This window comes from Puma concolor, chromosome C1, assembly GCF_028749965.1.
Source record: "Puma concolor isolate L17-30 chromosome C1, mPumCon1.1.hap2, whole genome shotgun sequence".
Classification (NCBI taxonomy): Eukaryota; Metazoa; Chordata; class Mammalia; order Carnivora; family Felidae; genus Puma; species Puma concolor.
The window spans coordinates 62,216,357-62,232,849 of NC_141674.1; the positions used below are offsets into that span (position 1 = coordinate 62,216,357).

The window sequence follows — 16,493 nt, forward strand, 5'->3', positions numbered from 1 at the left end:
CTTTTTCTTCACATTATTAAAAATACCTCCAGATATTAAAAATGTCTCTAGATTTCCCTTTAGTCTCCTTCTTTTATATCTCCTACTTTTGTTTTAGTTTGTTTCCAGTCCCTGTTTCCAAGCTAATCTCAGTACCTCGTCAGAAAGTAAATGTAAAAGTGGATTGGAAAAACTAGGATACTCCATATTGGGATAGATCCTTGAGATTGTCATAAATATAAATTTATAGAATATATAAAATATTAAATAAATTAAAAATTTAAAAAGTTGGAGGCACCTGGGTGGCTCAGTCAGTTGGGCATCCGACTTCAGCTCAGGTCATGATCTCACAGTTCGTGCGTTCAAGCCCAATGTCGGGCTCTGTGCTGATAGCTCGGAGCCTGGAACCTGCTTCAGATTCTGTGTCCCCCCTCTCTCTGCCCCCACCCATGCTTGTGCTCTGTCTCTCTCTGTCTTTCAAAAATGAGTAAACATTAAAAAAAATAAATTAGAATATATAAAATATATTATTCTCTAATCGTAATGAGTTTCTACTTACTCTGCACTTATTATGAGTTAACTATCACACTAGGTTTTATATGCATTATTTCTTTATTAATATAACTTAGTGAGATGCATAATAGGGTTTATTTTATAGAAAAAGGAAATTGAAGGTTAAAATTAGATATCTAGTAAATGTCAGAGTAATGATTAGAATCAAGTGCAGTTGGCTCATAGTTTCAGACTCTCATTGTTATATTGCGTATTTTGTTCTTTCTCAATTTCATGTGAATCTGTGGCAGGATTTTATTTCAATTTTGTATGTGCAGGTATGGGGGGTAGGCAGCTGTTTGCTCGTACCAGGATCACTTTGCACTACATTCTCTCCTTCAACCTTTGGAGTTAATCACTGGGGGAAGAGAGCCATATTTTGCCATGATTCAGATTCACATATTCCTGTGATTCATAGTGCAAATGCTCTAATGCATACCCTTTTCTACCCCCAGCCAATGCCCAATTTTTTTTTTTTTTTTTCTGGGAGAAAGCATCAGTTATGTGCTGATAACTGCACGTAACTGTGCAGGTATTAGGAGGAATTGAATACCAAGTTTCCTGTGAAACTTGTATTGAGGCTGAGTTCAGGAGGTAGGAAAACAGTGTCTGATGCTGGCTTTTCTGCTGACTAGCAGGAGGTGAAAGTAGAAGACCTCCAAGGAATAGGAAGGGAATGATGGAGAGGTAAGGCAGTATGCAAAACCATGAATCCTGAATCTGACTGGGAGATTCCTTTTTGCATTAGTTTGTTTTCCTAACACTTAGCATGACACAACCACAGAAATGCATTCTCAATGATTTAGTGCTACAATCTTTACAGAATCTCTTTCTTCCAATTCTTTTTATCAAACTAAGTTTCCATTTTTAGGATTCCCTCTATTTCTTCTGTTTTCATATATTTTACAGAAGGATATATGGACTCGCTTTCTTGTAGCAAGTTTAAAGAAATTTAGAATCTTAGGACACAGAGTAGGCAACGTTTTTAAAAAGGCCATAGTAGAGTACATGATTACTCATTCTTTAACAAGGGCAAAAACAAATTAAATTTACAATTTCCCTTAAAACACAGAAACCATTGCATTAAGTCTAGTTCTAACTATCCACTCTGCCCTACCTAAGAAAAAGAAAATATACTTACATAATCATAATACAATGATCAAAATCAGAAAATTTAACATTGATGCAATACTGTTATTTAATCTATTGTCCAAAGTCAAATTTGGTTAATTATCCTATTAGCATCATTTATAAAAAGCTGTTTATTTTTTTTCTTGTTTAGGATTGATTCCAGAATCATTCATTTTTACTTTTCTTGTCTCTGTAATCTCCTTTTATCTAAAAGAGATTTCCTTTCCTTTGTTTCCTTTTCTTTCCTTTCCTTTCTTGATCTAATATTTTGGTGCATACAGAATAGTTATGTATTTATATGTACTTATTTGGATGTTTATAAATATTGCAAATGAACTGAATTTTTTCTTAACACTCACAAAACGAATAATTTGATTTTCGCATTTTTTATTGGTCACATCAGCAGCTTTTTCAAGTATACACCCTGGCATGCTGGGCCTGCCTCAGACTTGGGTAGTTTTTACCAGCAGGGCAACTCTGCTTTTATTGATAATAATGGAGCAGATGTTTTATTTTTTAATTCCATGTGGATAGCTAGCACTCCTCTGACTTTTTTGGTTTATTTTTCCTTTGTTTCTGCTTAGTTTATTTTTTTAATAGAGATTAAATTTATTGATATATAATTTATGCACAATAATTTCACAATTTTAAGTGGACAATTTGATGAGTTTTAAAAATGTATACAGTTAGGGCGCCTGGGTGGCGCAGTCGGTTAAGCGTCCGACTTCAGCCAGGTCACAATCTCGCGGTCCGTGAGTTCGAGCCCCGCGTCGGACTCTGGGCTGATGGCTCGGAGCCTGGAGCCTGTTTCCGATTCTGTGTCTCCCTCTCTCTCTGCCCCTCCCCCGTTCATGCTCTGTCTCTCTCTGTCCCAAAAATAAATAAACGTTAAAAATGTATAGAGTCATGTACTATCATCACAGTTGTGACATAGGACTTTTCTATCATGTAAAAGAGTTCCTTCATACCTTTTTGTGATTAATTCCCTGCCCTAGCCCCCTGGCCTCTGTAAATACTATGTTTTCTTTCACTATAGTTTTTCCCTTTCTAGAATTTTACATAAATGCAATCCATTTAGTATATTTTCTTTTATATATGGTTTCTATCACTTAGCAGAGTGCTATTGTTGTGTGTTTAGTAATTCACTTCTTTTAATTTGTAGTTGTATTCCATTCTATGGATATACCACCATTTGTTTAACAATTCATCTGTTATGGATATAAGGGTTATTTCCAGATTTTGACTGTTATAAATCTGCTATTAACATTCATGTACAGATCTTCGTTTGAACATACATTTTTATTTCTCTTGGGCAATATGTAGGAATGGAATTGATGGGTCATATCATAATGATGCCAAGATCTTTACCAAATTAGCTATATCATCTTCTATTCCCATCAGTAATGTGTGAGATTCTAGTTGTTATGTTACACACTCTTGCCAACACTTATCAATATTTTTTATTTTAGTGATTCTATTGGATGTATATTAATATTTCAAGATTAATTTACATTTCCCTAATGGCTAAGGGAGTTGAATAGATTTTTATGTGCTAGTTTGTCACCATTTTTTTTTTGATGTAGTGTCTGTTCAAATCTTAATTCCATTTTTAAATTTGGTTTATTGTTTTCTTAAATTGTAAGAAGATATCTTTATATATTTTAGATATCTAAAAATATATTTTAGATATATTTTTTTGTTGGATACACATTTTGCAAAACTTTTCTCCAGTCCGTGGCTTGCTTTTCATTGTCTTAGCAGTGGCACTTAAAGAGAAAAACTTTTATGCATTATTTTTTAACTGATTACTCTAGTGATTACACTATGGATCTTGAACAAACATGTGCATTGTCTGTTAATATTGGCCTATATCACTTTAAATGTAAGCACCTTCCATATTATAGTTCCACTTTATCTTCATTCTTTATAGTATTGTTTCCATGTACATTATTTCTATATATGAATATACTGTCAGAATTTTCATGATAAACACTTCATATATTTTATTTTATTTTTTTTTTATTTATATATGAAATTTATTGTCAAATTGGTTTCCATACAACACCCAGTGCTCATCCCAAAAGGTGCCCTCCTCAGTACCCATCACCCACCCTCTCCTCCCTCCCACCCCCCATCAACCCTTAGTTTGTTCTCAGTTCTCAACAGTCTCTTATGCTTTGGCTCTCTCCCACTCTAACCACTTTTTTTTTTTTTTTTTGTTCCCCTCCCCCATGGGTTTTTCTTAAGTTTCTCAGGATCCACATGAGAGTGAAACCATATGGTATCTGTCTTTCTCTGTATGGCTTATTTCACTTAGCATCACACTCTCCAGTTCCATCCACGTTGCTACAAAAGGCCATATTTCATTTTTTCTCATTGCCACGTAGTACTCCATTGTGTATATAAACCACAATTTCTTTATCCATTCATCAGTTGATGGACATTTCGGCTCTTTCCATAATTTGGCTATTGTTGAGAGTGCTGCTATGAACATTGGGGTACAAGTGCCCCTATGCATCAGTACTCCTGTGTCCCTTGGATAAATTCCTAGCAGTGCTATTGCTGGGTCATAGGGTAGGTCTAGTTTTAATTTTCTGAGGAACCTCCACACTGCTTTCCAGAGCGGCTGCACCAATTTGCATTCCCACCAACAGTGCAAGAGGGTTCCCGTTTCTCCACATCCTCTCCAGCATCTATAGTCTCCTGATTTGTTCATTTTGGCCACTCTGACTGGCGTGAGGTGATATCTGAGTGTGGTTTTGATTTGTATTTCCCTGATAAGGAGCGACGCTGAACATCTTTTCATGTGCCTGTTGGCCATCCGGATGTCTTCTTTAGAGAAGTGTCTATTCATGTTTTCTGCCCATTTCTTCACTGGGTTATTTGCTTTTCGGGTGTGGAGTTTGGTGAGCTCTTTATAGATTTTGGATACTAGCCCTTTGTCCGATATGTCATTTGCAAATATCTTTTCCCATTCCGTTGGTTGCCTTTTAGTTTTGTTGGTTGTTTCCTTTGCTGTGCAGAAGCTTTTTATCTTCATAAGGTCCCAGTAATTCACTTTTGCTTTTAATTCCCTTGCCTTTGGGGATGTGTCGAGTAAGAGATTGCTACGGCTGAGGTCAGAGAGGTCTTTTCCTGCTTTCTCCTCTAAGGTTTTGATGGTTTCCTGTCTCACATTCAGGTCCTTTATCCATTTTGAGTTTATTTTTGTGAATGGTGTGAGAAAGTGGTCTAGTTTCAACCTTCTGCATGTTGCTGTCCAGTTCTCCCAGCACCATTTGTTGAAGAGACTGTCTTTTTTCCATTGGATGTTCTTTCCTGCTTTGTCAAAGATGAGTTGGCCGTACGTTTGTGGGTCTAGTTCCGGGGTTTCTATTCTATTCCATTGGTCTATGTGTCTGTTTTTCTGCCAATACCATGCTGTCTTGATGATGACAGCTTTGTAGTAGAGGCTAAAGTCTGGGATTGTGATGCCTCCTGCTTTGGTCTTCTTCTTCAAAATTACTTTGGCTATTCGGGGCCTTTTGTGGTTCCATATGAATTTTAGGATTGCTTGTTCTAGTTTCGAGAAGAATGCTGGTGCAATTTTGATTGGGATTGCATTGAATGTGTAGATAGCTTTGGGTGGTATTGACATTTTGACAATATTTATTCTTCCAATCCATGAGCAGGGAATGTCTTTCCATTTCTTTAAATCTTCTTCAATTACCTTCATAAGCTTTCTATAGTTTTCAGCATACAGATCCTTTACATCTTTGGTTAGATTGATTCCTAGGTATTTTATGCTTCTTGGTGCAATTGTGAATGGGATCAGTTTCTTTATTTGTCTTTCTGTTGCTTCATTGTTAGTGTATAAGAATGCAACTGATTTCTGTACATTGATTTTGTATCCTGCAACTTTGCTGAATTCATGGATCAGTTCTAGCAGACTTTTGGTGGAGTCTATCGGATTTTCCATGTATAATATCATGTCATCTGCAAAGAGCGAAAGCTTGACTTCATCTTTGCCAATTTTGACGCCTTTGATTTCCTTTTGTTGTCTGATTGCTGTTGCTAGAACTTCCAGCACTATGTTAAACAACAGCGGTGAGAGTGGGCATCCCTGTCGTGTTCCTGATCTCAGGGAAAAAGCTCTCAGTTTTTCCCCGTTGAGGATGATGTTAGCTGTGGGCTTTTCATAAATGGCTTTTATGATCTTTAAGTATGTTCCTTCTATCCCGACTTTCTCAAGAGTTTTTATTAAGAAAGGGTGCTGGATTTTGTCAAAGGCCTTTTCTGCATCGATTGACAGGATCATATGGTTTTTCTCTTTTTTTTTGTTAATGTGATGTATCACGTTGATTGATTTGCGAATGTTGAACCAGCCCTGCATCCCAGGAATGAATCCCACTTGATCATGGTGAATAATTCTTTTTATATGCCGTTGAATTCGATTTGCTAGTATCTTATTGAGAATTTTTGCATCCATATTCATCAGGGATATTGGCCGGTAGTTCTCTTTTTTTACTGGGTCTCTGTCTGGTTTAGGAATCAAAGTAATACTGGCTTCATAGAATGAGTCTGGAAGTTTTCCTTCCCTTTCTATTTCTTGGAATAGCTTGAGAAGGATAGGTATTATCTCTGCTTTAAACGTCTGGTAGAACTCCCCTGGGAAGCCATCTGGTCCTGGACTCTTATTTGTTGGGAGATTTTTGATAACCGATTCAATTTCTTCGCTGGTGATGGGTCTGTTCAAGCTTTCTATTTCCTCCTGATTGAGTTTTGGAAGAGTGTGGGTGTTCAGGAATTTGTCCATTTCTTCTAGGTTGTCCAATTTGTTGGCATATAATTTTTCATAGTATTCCCTGATAATTGTTTGTATCTCTGAGGGATTGGTTGTCATAATTCCATTTTCATTCATGATTTTATCTATTTGGGTCATCTCCCTTTTCTTTTTGAGAAGCCTGGCTAGAGGTTTGTCAATTTTGTTTATTTTTTCAAAAAACCAACTCTTGGTTTCATTGATCTGCTCTACAGTTTTTTTAGATTCTATATTGTTTATTTCTGCTCTGATCTTTATTATTTCTCTTCTTCTGCTGGGTTTAGGCTGCCTTTGCTGTTCTGCTTCTATTTCCTTTAGGTGTGCTGTTAGATTTTGTATTTGGGATTTTTCTTGTTTCTTGAGATAGGCCTGGATTGCAAAGTATTTTCCTCTCAGGACTGCCTTCGCTGCGTCCCAAAGCGTTTGGATTGTTGTATTTTCATTTTCGTTTGTTTCCATATATTTTTTAATTTCTTCTCGAATTGCCTGGTTGACCCACTCATTCGTTAGTAGGGTGTTCTTTAACCTCCATGCTTTTGGAGGTTTTCCAGACTTTTTTCTGTGGTTGATTTCAAGCTTCATAGCGTTGTGGTCTGAAAGTATGCATGGTATGGTTTCAATTCTTGTAAACTTATGAAGGGCTGTTTTGTGACCCAGTATATGATCTATCTTGGAGAATGTTCCATGTGCACTCGAGAAGAAAGTATATTCTGTTGCTTTGGGATGCAGAGTTCTAAATAGATCTGTCAAGTCCATCTGATCCAATGTCTCATTCAGGGCCCTTGTTTCTTTATTGATCGTGTGTCTAGATGATCTATCCATTTCTGTAAGTGGGGTGTTAAAGTCCCCTGCAATTACCACATTCTTATCAATAAGGTTGCTTGTGTTTATGAGTAATTGTTTTATATATTTGGGCGCTCCGGTATTCGGCGCATAGACATTTATAATTGTTAGCTCTTCCTGATGGATAGACCCTGTCACTATTATATAATGTCCTTCTTCATCTCTTGTTACAGCCTTTAATTTAAAGTCTAGTTTGTCTGATATAAGGATGGCTACTCCAGCTTTCTTTTGGCTTCCAGTAGCATGATAAATAGTTCTCCATCCCCTCACTCTCAATCTAAAGGTGTCCTCAGGTCTAAAATGAGTCTCTTGTAGACAGCAAATAGATGGGTCTTGTTTTTTTATCCATTCTGATACCCTATGTCTTTTGGTTGGCGCATTTAGTCCATTTACATTCAGTGTTATTATAGAAAGATATGGGTTTAGAGTCATTGTGATGTCTGTATGTTTTATGCTTGTAGTGATGTCTCTGGTACTTTGTCTCACAGGGTCCCCCTTAGGATCTCTTGTAGGGCTGGTTTAGTGGTGACAAATTCCTTCAGTTTTTGTTTGTTTGGGAAGACCTTTATCTCTCCTTCTATTCTAAATGACAGACTTGCTGGATAAAGGATTCTCGGCTGCATATTTTTTCTGTCTAGCACACTGAAAATCTCGTGCCAAATCTTTCTGGCCTGCCAAGTTTCAAAAGAGAGATCAGTCACGAGTCTTATAGGTCTCCCTTTATATGTGAGGGCACGTTTACCCCTTGCTGCTTTCAGAATTTTCTCTTTATCCTTGTATTTTGCCAGTTTCACTATGATATGTCGTGCAGAAGATCGATTCAAGTTACGTCTGAAGGGAGTTCTCTGTGCCTCTTGGATTTCAATGCCTTTTTCCTTCCCCAGTTCAGGGAAGTTCTCAGCTATTATTTCTTCAAGTACCCCTTCAGCACCTTTCCCTCTCTCTTCCTCCTCTGGGATACCAATGATGCGTATATTATTTCTTTTTAGTGTATCACTTAGTTCTCTAATTTTCCCCTCATATTCCTGGATTTTTTTATCCCTCTTTTTCTCAGCTTCCTCTTTTTCCATAACTTTATCTTCTAGTTCACCTATTCTCTCCTCTGCCTCTTCAATCCGAGCCGTGGTGGTTTCCATTTTGTTATGCATTTCGTTTAAAGCGTTTTTCAGCTCCTCGTGACTGTTCCTTAGTCCCTTGATCTCTGTAGCAAGAGATTCTCTGCTGTCAGCTATACTGTTTTCAAGCCCAGCGATTAATTTTATGACTATTATTCTAAATTCGCTTTCTGTTATATTATTTAAATCCTTTTTGATCAGCTCATTAGCTGTTGTTATTTCCTGGAGATTCTTCTGAGGGGAATTCTTCCGCTTGGTCATTTTGGATAGTCCCTGGCGTGGTGAGGACCTGCAGGGCACTTCCCCTGTGCTGTGGTGTATAACTGGAGTTGGTGGGCGGAGCCGCAGTCAGACCTGATGTCTGCCCCCAGCCCACCGCTGGGGCCACAGTCAGACTGGTGCGTGCCTTCTCTTCCCCTCTCCTAGGGGCGGGATTCACTGTGGGGTGGGGTGGTCTGTCTGGGCTACTTGCACACTGCCAGGCTTGTGATGCTGGGGATCTGGCGTCTTAGCTGGGGTGGGTAGGCAAGGTGCACAGGGGCAGGAGGGGCAGGCTTAGCTTGCTTCTCCTTAGGTGATCCACTTCAGGAGGGGCCCTGTGGCAGCAGGAGGGAGTCAGATCCGCTGCCGGAGGTTTGGCTCCGCAGAAGCGCAGAGTTGGGTGTTTGCACAGAGCGAGCAAGTTCCCTGGCAGGAACTGGTTCTCTTTGGGATTTTGGCTGGGGGATGGGCGGGGAAGATGGCGCTGGCGAGCGCCTTTGTTCCCCACCAAACTGAGCTCTGTCGTCCGGGGGCTCAGCAGCTCTCCTTCCCTTTGTCCTCCAGCCTTCCCGCTTTCTGAGCAGAGCTGTTAACTTATGACTTCCCAGACGCTAAGTCGCGCTTGCTGTGGGAACACAGTCCGTCAGGCCCCTCCGCTTTTTGCAAGCCAGACTCAGGGGCTCTGCTTGGCCGGCGAGCCGCCCCTCCGCCCCGGCTCCCTCCCGCCAGTCCGTGGAGCGCGCACCGCCTCGCCGCCCTTCCTACCCTCTTCCGTGGGCCTCTCGTCTGCGCTTGGCTCCGGCGACTCCGTTCTGCTAATCCTCTGGTGGTTTTCTGGGTTATTTAGGCAGGTGTAGGTGGAATCTAAGTGATCAGCAGGACGCGCGGTGAGCCCAGCGTCCTCCTACGCCGCCATCTTCCTCCTCAAGACTCAACACTTCATATATTTTAAAGAAAGTGAGAGAAAATATCTAGTTTTCAGCAGATTGGTTATAATAATATTATGTATGATTGTCTCTGTATAATGCTTTTTAGAGTTCACTGAGCTTCTTAAATCCATAAGTTTATGTTTTTATCAAATTCATCAATTTTGATTATTGTTTTTTCATATATGTATGTTAGAATGTTTGATAATCTTCCATAGGTTACTGAGTCTCTATTCATTTTCTTCTCTTTTTTTTTCTCTGTTTTTAAAATTTGATTATTTCTATTTACCTGAATTCAAGTTCAAAGACTATCACTCTGCCATCTCCCATCTGATGTTAATCTAAGAATTATTCATTTCAGATACCATACTTTTCAGTTCTAGGATTTCCCTTGATTTTTAAATATAATCTCAATTTCTCTTTTATGATTACTCATCTGTTTCTTTTTTTTTTTTTTTAATTTTTTTTTCAACGTTTATTTATTTTTGGGACAGAGAGAGACAGAGCATGAACGGGGGAGGGGCAGAGAGAGAGGGAGACACAGAATCGGAAACAGGCTCCAGGCTCTGAGCCATCAGCCCAGAGCCTGACGCGGGGCTCGAACTCACAGACTGCGAGATCGTGACCTGGCTGAAGTCGGACGCTTAACTGACTGCACCACCCAGGCGCCCCTCATCTGTTTCTTTTATTTTTCTTTATTTTCCTTTAAATTCTGGAAGCTATGATTAATGACTTAAGTTTTTTTTAATGTTTATTTGTTTGTTTGTTTGTTTGTTTATTTATAAATGTTTTTTTAATGTTTATTCATTTTTGAGAGAAAGACAGAGAGAGACAGAGTGTGAGAGGTGGAAGGGCAGAGAGAGAAGGAGTCACAGAATCTGAAGCAGGCTCCAGGCTCTGAGCTGTCAGCACAGAGCCTGACGAGAGGCTCGAACTCACCGGCTGCAAGATCATGACCTGAGCTGAAGTTGGACGCTTAACCAACTGAGCCACCCAGGTGCCCCATGTTTATTTATTTTTGAGAAAGAGAGACAGAGCGTGGGCACTGGAAGGGCAGAGAGAGAGAGAGAGAGAGAGGGAGACACAGAATCAGAAGCAGGCTCCAGGCTCCAAACTGTCACCACAGAGCCCAATGTGGGGCTCGAACACACAAACTGTGAGATAATGACCTGAGCTGAAGCCGAACACTTAACCAACTGAGGCACCCAGGCACCACAATGACTGCTTTTTAAATGCCTTATCTGGTGTTTCTAACACCTGGATTACCTCAGTGTTTATATCTAGTGGATACTTTTCTCTTGGCTGAATATTACATTTTCCAGTTTCTTCACTATTTATTAATTTTTTATTGCATGTTAGACATTATATATTATTTGTTTTAGTAAATCATCATGTTATCTTCCTTTAAAGGGTGTTGAGTTTTGGGGCACCTGGGTGGCTCAGATGGTTAAGCATCAACTTTGGCTCAGGTTATGATCTTGCAGTTCCTGAGTTCAAGCCATGCATCAAGCTCTGGGCTGTCAGCAGAGAGGCTGCTTCAGATCCTCTGTCCCCAGTTCTCTCTGCCATTCCCCTGCTCGTGCTCTCTCTCTCAAAAAAAAAAAAAAAAAAAAAAAAAAAAACAAAAAACAAAAAACTAAAGGTTGTTGAATTTTTCTTTTGTTTTATTTCTGGAAGGCAGTTACATTTTTGGTGGATTCATTTCACCTACTCAATCTTGATTTGATTTGTTGTTAGGATGGGTCTATTTGAGTTTCAAACTAAGCTTAATGGCATACTTCTTGCTCCAGGATGTGGTCCTCATTCCTGAATATGGTTCTTACCTTTTGATATCTTACCTGAATGCCCAAGTCACTCAGTAAAGTCTCCATTCTGCCTTCTGATACTCCAAAATCTTCTATTATTGCATGACCTCTTCCATCATTACCATTCACCTTTCAGCCATTAATCAGCTGATTTTATCTACTATAGAGTTTTTCTCTGTTCCTGTGCAGCCTAACTCAAAAACTTGAAGTGAATCTCAATGCAGATATCTGCAGTTCTCTGTCTGTGAAGCTTCTTCTGCTGTTCGGTTACCCTGCTTGACAAATTACAGTCATTTTATAATCCCAGAAATTTCATCTCCATTGTCAATTCATTATGATTGCCCTTCCACTTTATCTTCTGTGACAAGGAAATAACCTCAGGCAGAAAGCCACAGCAATCATGGAATATTGTGGAGGTTTCCTTTGAATCTTTCCGTTTGTCCGAAGATCACAGTTCTTTGTTCATGTTCTTCATATTGTCATACGTTTTGTTACATTTTATGGGTTTTTTTGCCTTGCCAGTAGGGAAAATCTATGCAAGTTATCCAGTACCCCATCTATTTTTAGATTACTTCCAAAATGATCTGCATAAGACACACATCTATAATGTCAATATTCTGTTTAAAACTTACCTTTGTCATCCATTACCTGGATGATAAAATTCAAGGTTTTAAATAAGAGATTCAAAATCCCTTAATTCATAATGTTTGCTGGAATCACTTTTCAGACTTTTTCCTGCAGACTTTTTCTATTCACCCAACTCTAATGATTTTCAAATTTAGTATGCATAAGAATTATATGGTAACTACATGTTTAAAATGGATATATCTTTTTCCATCTCACCTCAATCAAATTTGATATATGTAGAATATACTGGGAATCTAAAATTTTAACAAATGGCCTAGGCAATTTTGATGTAAGCAATGTAAGGCTACCTGATGAAGATCATTGTTCAAGTCTTGCAAATCAAATTGTGGTAAGACCAGCAGGACCTGCTTCAATGAGAGATTTTTAGAAATGCTGAATGTCACTTCCTATCCCACCCCTAACCATCCAGAATGTTTGTTTGTCTGTTTGTTTGTTCATTTTTAATTCTAGCTGACAGGTTTGCAGGCTAAAGTTTGAAAAGCACTGTTCTAGATTACTTTATTCTTTAGGACAAGGGTTTTTCATACTCCAATGTTTTTATCCTTATTATTTCTTCTGCTTAAATGTATGTTTATTTCTTTTCCCAATAGGAAATTATTACTTATTTAAAATCAAGATAAATTGAGCCTCTTTGAGCTTTCTTGAACTCCCAAGCAGATTTTATTGTACTGTCTTTTGGGTTTCAATTACAAATTCACATTGTTTTATATTACAGCACTTATAATTATTTGTTTGGATATTTCACATATTGGTCTGTGAACTTTGAGCATTGAGATAGTCTTTTTCTTTAATTCCTCAGTGTGTAAGGACCTATAAAAGATCCTTTATAAATACCCATGAGATATTAATGATGAGTATCCAAACACGAGCACAAAAAATACTTGATTGATGTAATGTACGTTAATAAAGATGGTCAGCTTAGAAGCTAGACTATTTGTTTCCACATCTCAGTTCTGAGACTTGTTAGCTGTGTATCTTTAGACAAATTATTCTCTCCTTAGTCTTGAAATGGAGGAAATAGAATTACCTATTTCATTGGGTGGTTTATAGTTTTAGAAAGACAAACCATATGTAATATTCAGCAAAACACATAGCACACAGTAAGTACTTAATAAAAATTAACTTCGTTGAACTTCCGCTTCAAACAAACATTTTTTGAAAACCTAATGTTCTGCCATTTTCTACAGAAAAACAAAAAGGATCGTGTCTTTTAGATTATTAGATTCTAAAGAGATGAGAATATGTAATCCTAAAAACATCAAAGTAGTGAAATCTGCACTTATATCAATGAACTCCAAACTTTTTTATCATAATCCATATAAAATTAGCATCCTCAAATGCATATATTTGTTTTTAAATTAAAATTATGAACAAAAATCGTAAATTTGTGGGTGTAAATCCATCTTTCGTATATCCTTTTTGATAATATCAAAATATTTTGACAAATTTGTTTTCAAATATGATTAGATTGTCATTAATTTTGCCTGGAAATTTGGCGTACAAAAAGCTCAGATTTTTAGAAAGAAAAGTGCCAGCTCTGCCATTTTCCTTCCCTTCTTCTTATATTAATAACATACATATCATCTCTGATGGCTTCACAGGAATCTTTTAAAGATAGCCTCCTAATTTTTTTAAGGATAAATTCAGATAAAATTAGATATTAAAATCTATAAATCTACTTAATTTAGCTCACATAGCTATAATGCATCATTATGTACTAATTGCTAAAAAAAAGTGAGGAGCAACTCTCAGCTTATCTACATTTGGAATTATAAGTATTTATTTATTAACTTTGGGTATTGTATGTGACACATGGCTCACTGATGTATGAGCTGAGAGCTGAGACCACCAATATAAATTTTCATGTTCAATATTAGTAAAATTTAATTATCTTTATTTACAAATAAAGATAAATAGAATTTCTAAATTTTTTTTTTGCATATTAATTTCTTACTAGATACCGGTCATATTTGCATCCCACTTTAAATGGAGTATACTTTGGTTAAATTCCTAGCGATGCTATTGCTGGGTCATAAGGTAGTTCTATTTTTAATTTTTTGAGGAAGCTTTACACTGTTTTCCAGAGTGGCTGCACATTTCTCCACATCATTGCCAGCATCTATAGGCTCCTGATTTGTTCATTTTAGCCACTCTGACAGGCCTGAGGTGGTATCTCAGTGTGACTTTGATTTCTATTTCCCTGATGATGAGTGACCTAGACCATGGGGGAGGGAAAGGGGAAAAAAGTTACAAACAGAGAGGGAGGAAGGCAAACCATAAGAAACTCTTAAATACAGAGAACAAATTGAGGGTTGATGGGGGCTGGGGGAGAGGGGAAAGTGGGTGATGGCATTGAGGAGGGCACTTGTTGGGATGAGCACTGGGCATTGTATGGAAACCAATTTGACAATAAATTATATTAAAAAAAAAAGAATGTGAAAAAAAAACCTGTATAAAATTCTCCAGTGCACAATAAATGAATATAAATATTAAAAAAAGAAATAAATAAAAATAAATGGGGCATACTTCTTTAAATGGTATCTAGGTTGTAGTCCTAAAATGAAACATAAGACTCTGGGGGAAATCTTGAGATTTCTATAGTTTCAAAGATCTTAAATAAGAATTTTAATGAACAAAACCATATTATACCATCTAATTAATCTCACATATATCTTTCCTTCACACAGGCAAACCACTTAAAATTTCTCAAGTGAAAGAAAAATAGCATTTTGATTAGTCAACTTTTTAAAAAGCATTTTATGTGATGAAAGCAGGTGTTGAATGGTCATTTATTCCATCCTACAGATTTCTAGCAAGATCTCTTTCCAATCATTCAGAAGAAGTCATTTAAATATTTATTACAAAGAGGAAGGGCATAGGAGGGGGGTATTTAATTCAACCTATGACAGTTTGGCTTACTAGACCTAGGTTCTTATTACCACAAAACAATGCCTGACAGAAAGCTCTGTGTTTTCTATTCATGGTGATCTATAGCCTGGAAACTGTTGAATCTTTTTTTTCCAATGTTTTTTTCTTCCTTAACATGTGTATTGGACTGCAAAATTGATATTTTTTTCAACTATCCTAAAATCCAGGTCACAAAGCATGTGTTTCATAGTTTCTGAATCCTTTACATAGATAAGATTTTATCCGTGTTAGTTCTATTCTTATTTTAGATTGGATTATTCCATGTTGTGGGGGCTGTCCTGTGCATTTGTAAGATGTTTAGCAGCTTTCCTGGCCTCTAGTCTCTAGCTGCTGATAGCCACTGCACTCATCCCCAGTGTGACACCAAAAATGTCTGCAGACGTTGCCCCTGGGGGACAAAATCACCCTCTGTTGAAAACCATTAATTTAGAGGACAAAGTTAATTGATATTTAAAAAAAAAGGTTTTTTTAGCGTCTATTCGTTTTTGAGAGACAGAGAGAGACAGAGCTCGAGCAGGACAGAATCCGAATCAAGTTTCAGTCTCTGAGCTATCAGCACAGAGTCCATAGCGGGGCTTGAACTCACTGACTGAGATCATGACCTGAGCTGAAGTTGGATGCTTAACTGACTGAGACACGCAGGTGCCCTGATATTTCTTTAAATCCAAGTTACATTTTAATTGAATGGTTTCTTCATTAAAGAGAGCATTTTCTCCAGATGGGAATTGGCCAAGATAATAATAATAAATTTCTTTGGAAAAAAAAGAAACAAAATCCATACCCACAAAAAAAAGAATCTTATTTTTTGCATACTTAACTAAACTTTATAGTTAGTTGCAAGTTTTAAACATTGTTTAATACTTGACTCTTACTTTAAGGAACCAGAAAACATTTATACCCACAAATGAGAGTAAACATTAATATTTATATTCATATCTTTTCTTAATAATCCAATATATTTCATAATCTCTAAATGAACATATTCTCAGTAAAACATTGATAGGATTTTAACTGAAGACCCTAACACATGCTTCAATTCTTATATTGGCACTATTTCCTGGAGAATCTTCCCTGACCCCTTCCAAGTCTGGATTAGGTGTCCCTCCAATGTACTCTTGTAAACACCCTGTACCTTATCATATTGTGAACGATTCTGTATTTCATTTCTTGGTTATTTCTCTACATCTTCCTCTAGTTTAGGAGTCACAATCTTACATGCTTGCAGGAATGATGCAGGTAACATAAATGAATTAAGATGATAGTGATATGACAAAGTTAAATGGGAACTAACACTCAATGTTTCTGAGACACAAGAAGTGGTGGAGACTTTGGAAAATTAGAGAATCTATGCTCCATGTAAAGGGAGTAGTAATTCATCTCCAGCCAATCATTGCCAACTAGTAATGTAAGCCCAGTATTGCCCCAAATTTCAGAGAATCAGAAATTATATGAAGCTTCCTGATATGCAATTTCCATTCTTTCAAATTTTTAGTTGTGTTATGCA

General features: G+C 37.4%; 1 protein-coding gene across 4 annotated transcripts in view; it reads left to right on the forward strand.

Annotated features, from left to right (window-relative positions):
* The window catches only part of TNNI3K (TNNI3 interacting kinase), a 293,732-nt gene that overhangs the window by 13,434 nt on the left and 263,805 nt on the right, over nucleotides 1-16,493 (forward strand). The window lies entirely within an intron of this gene.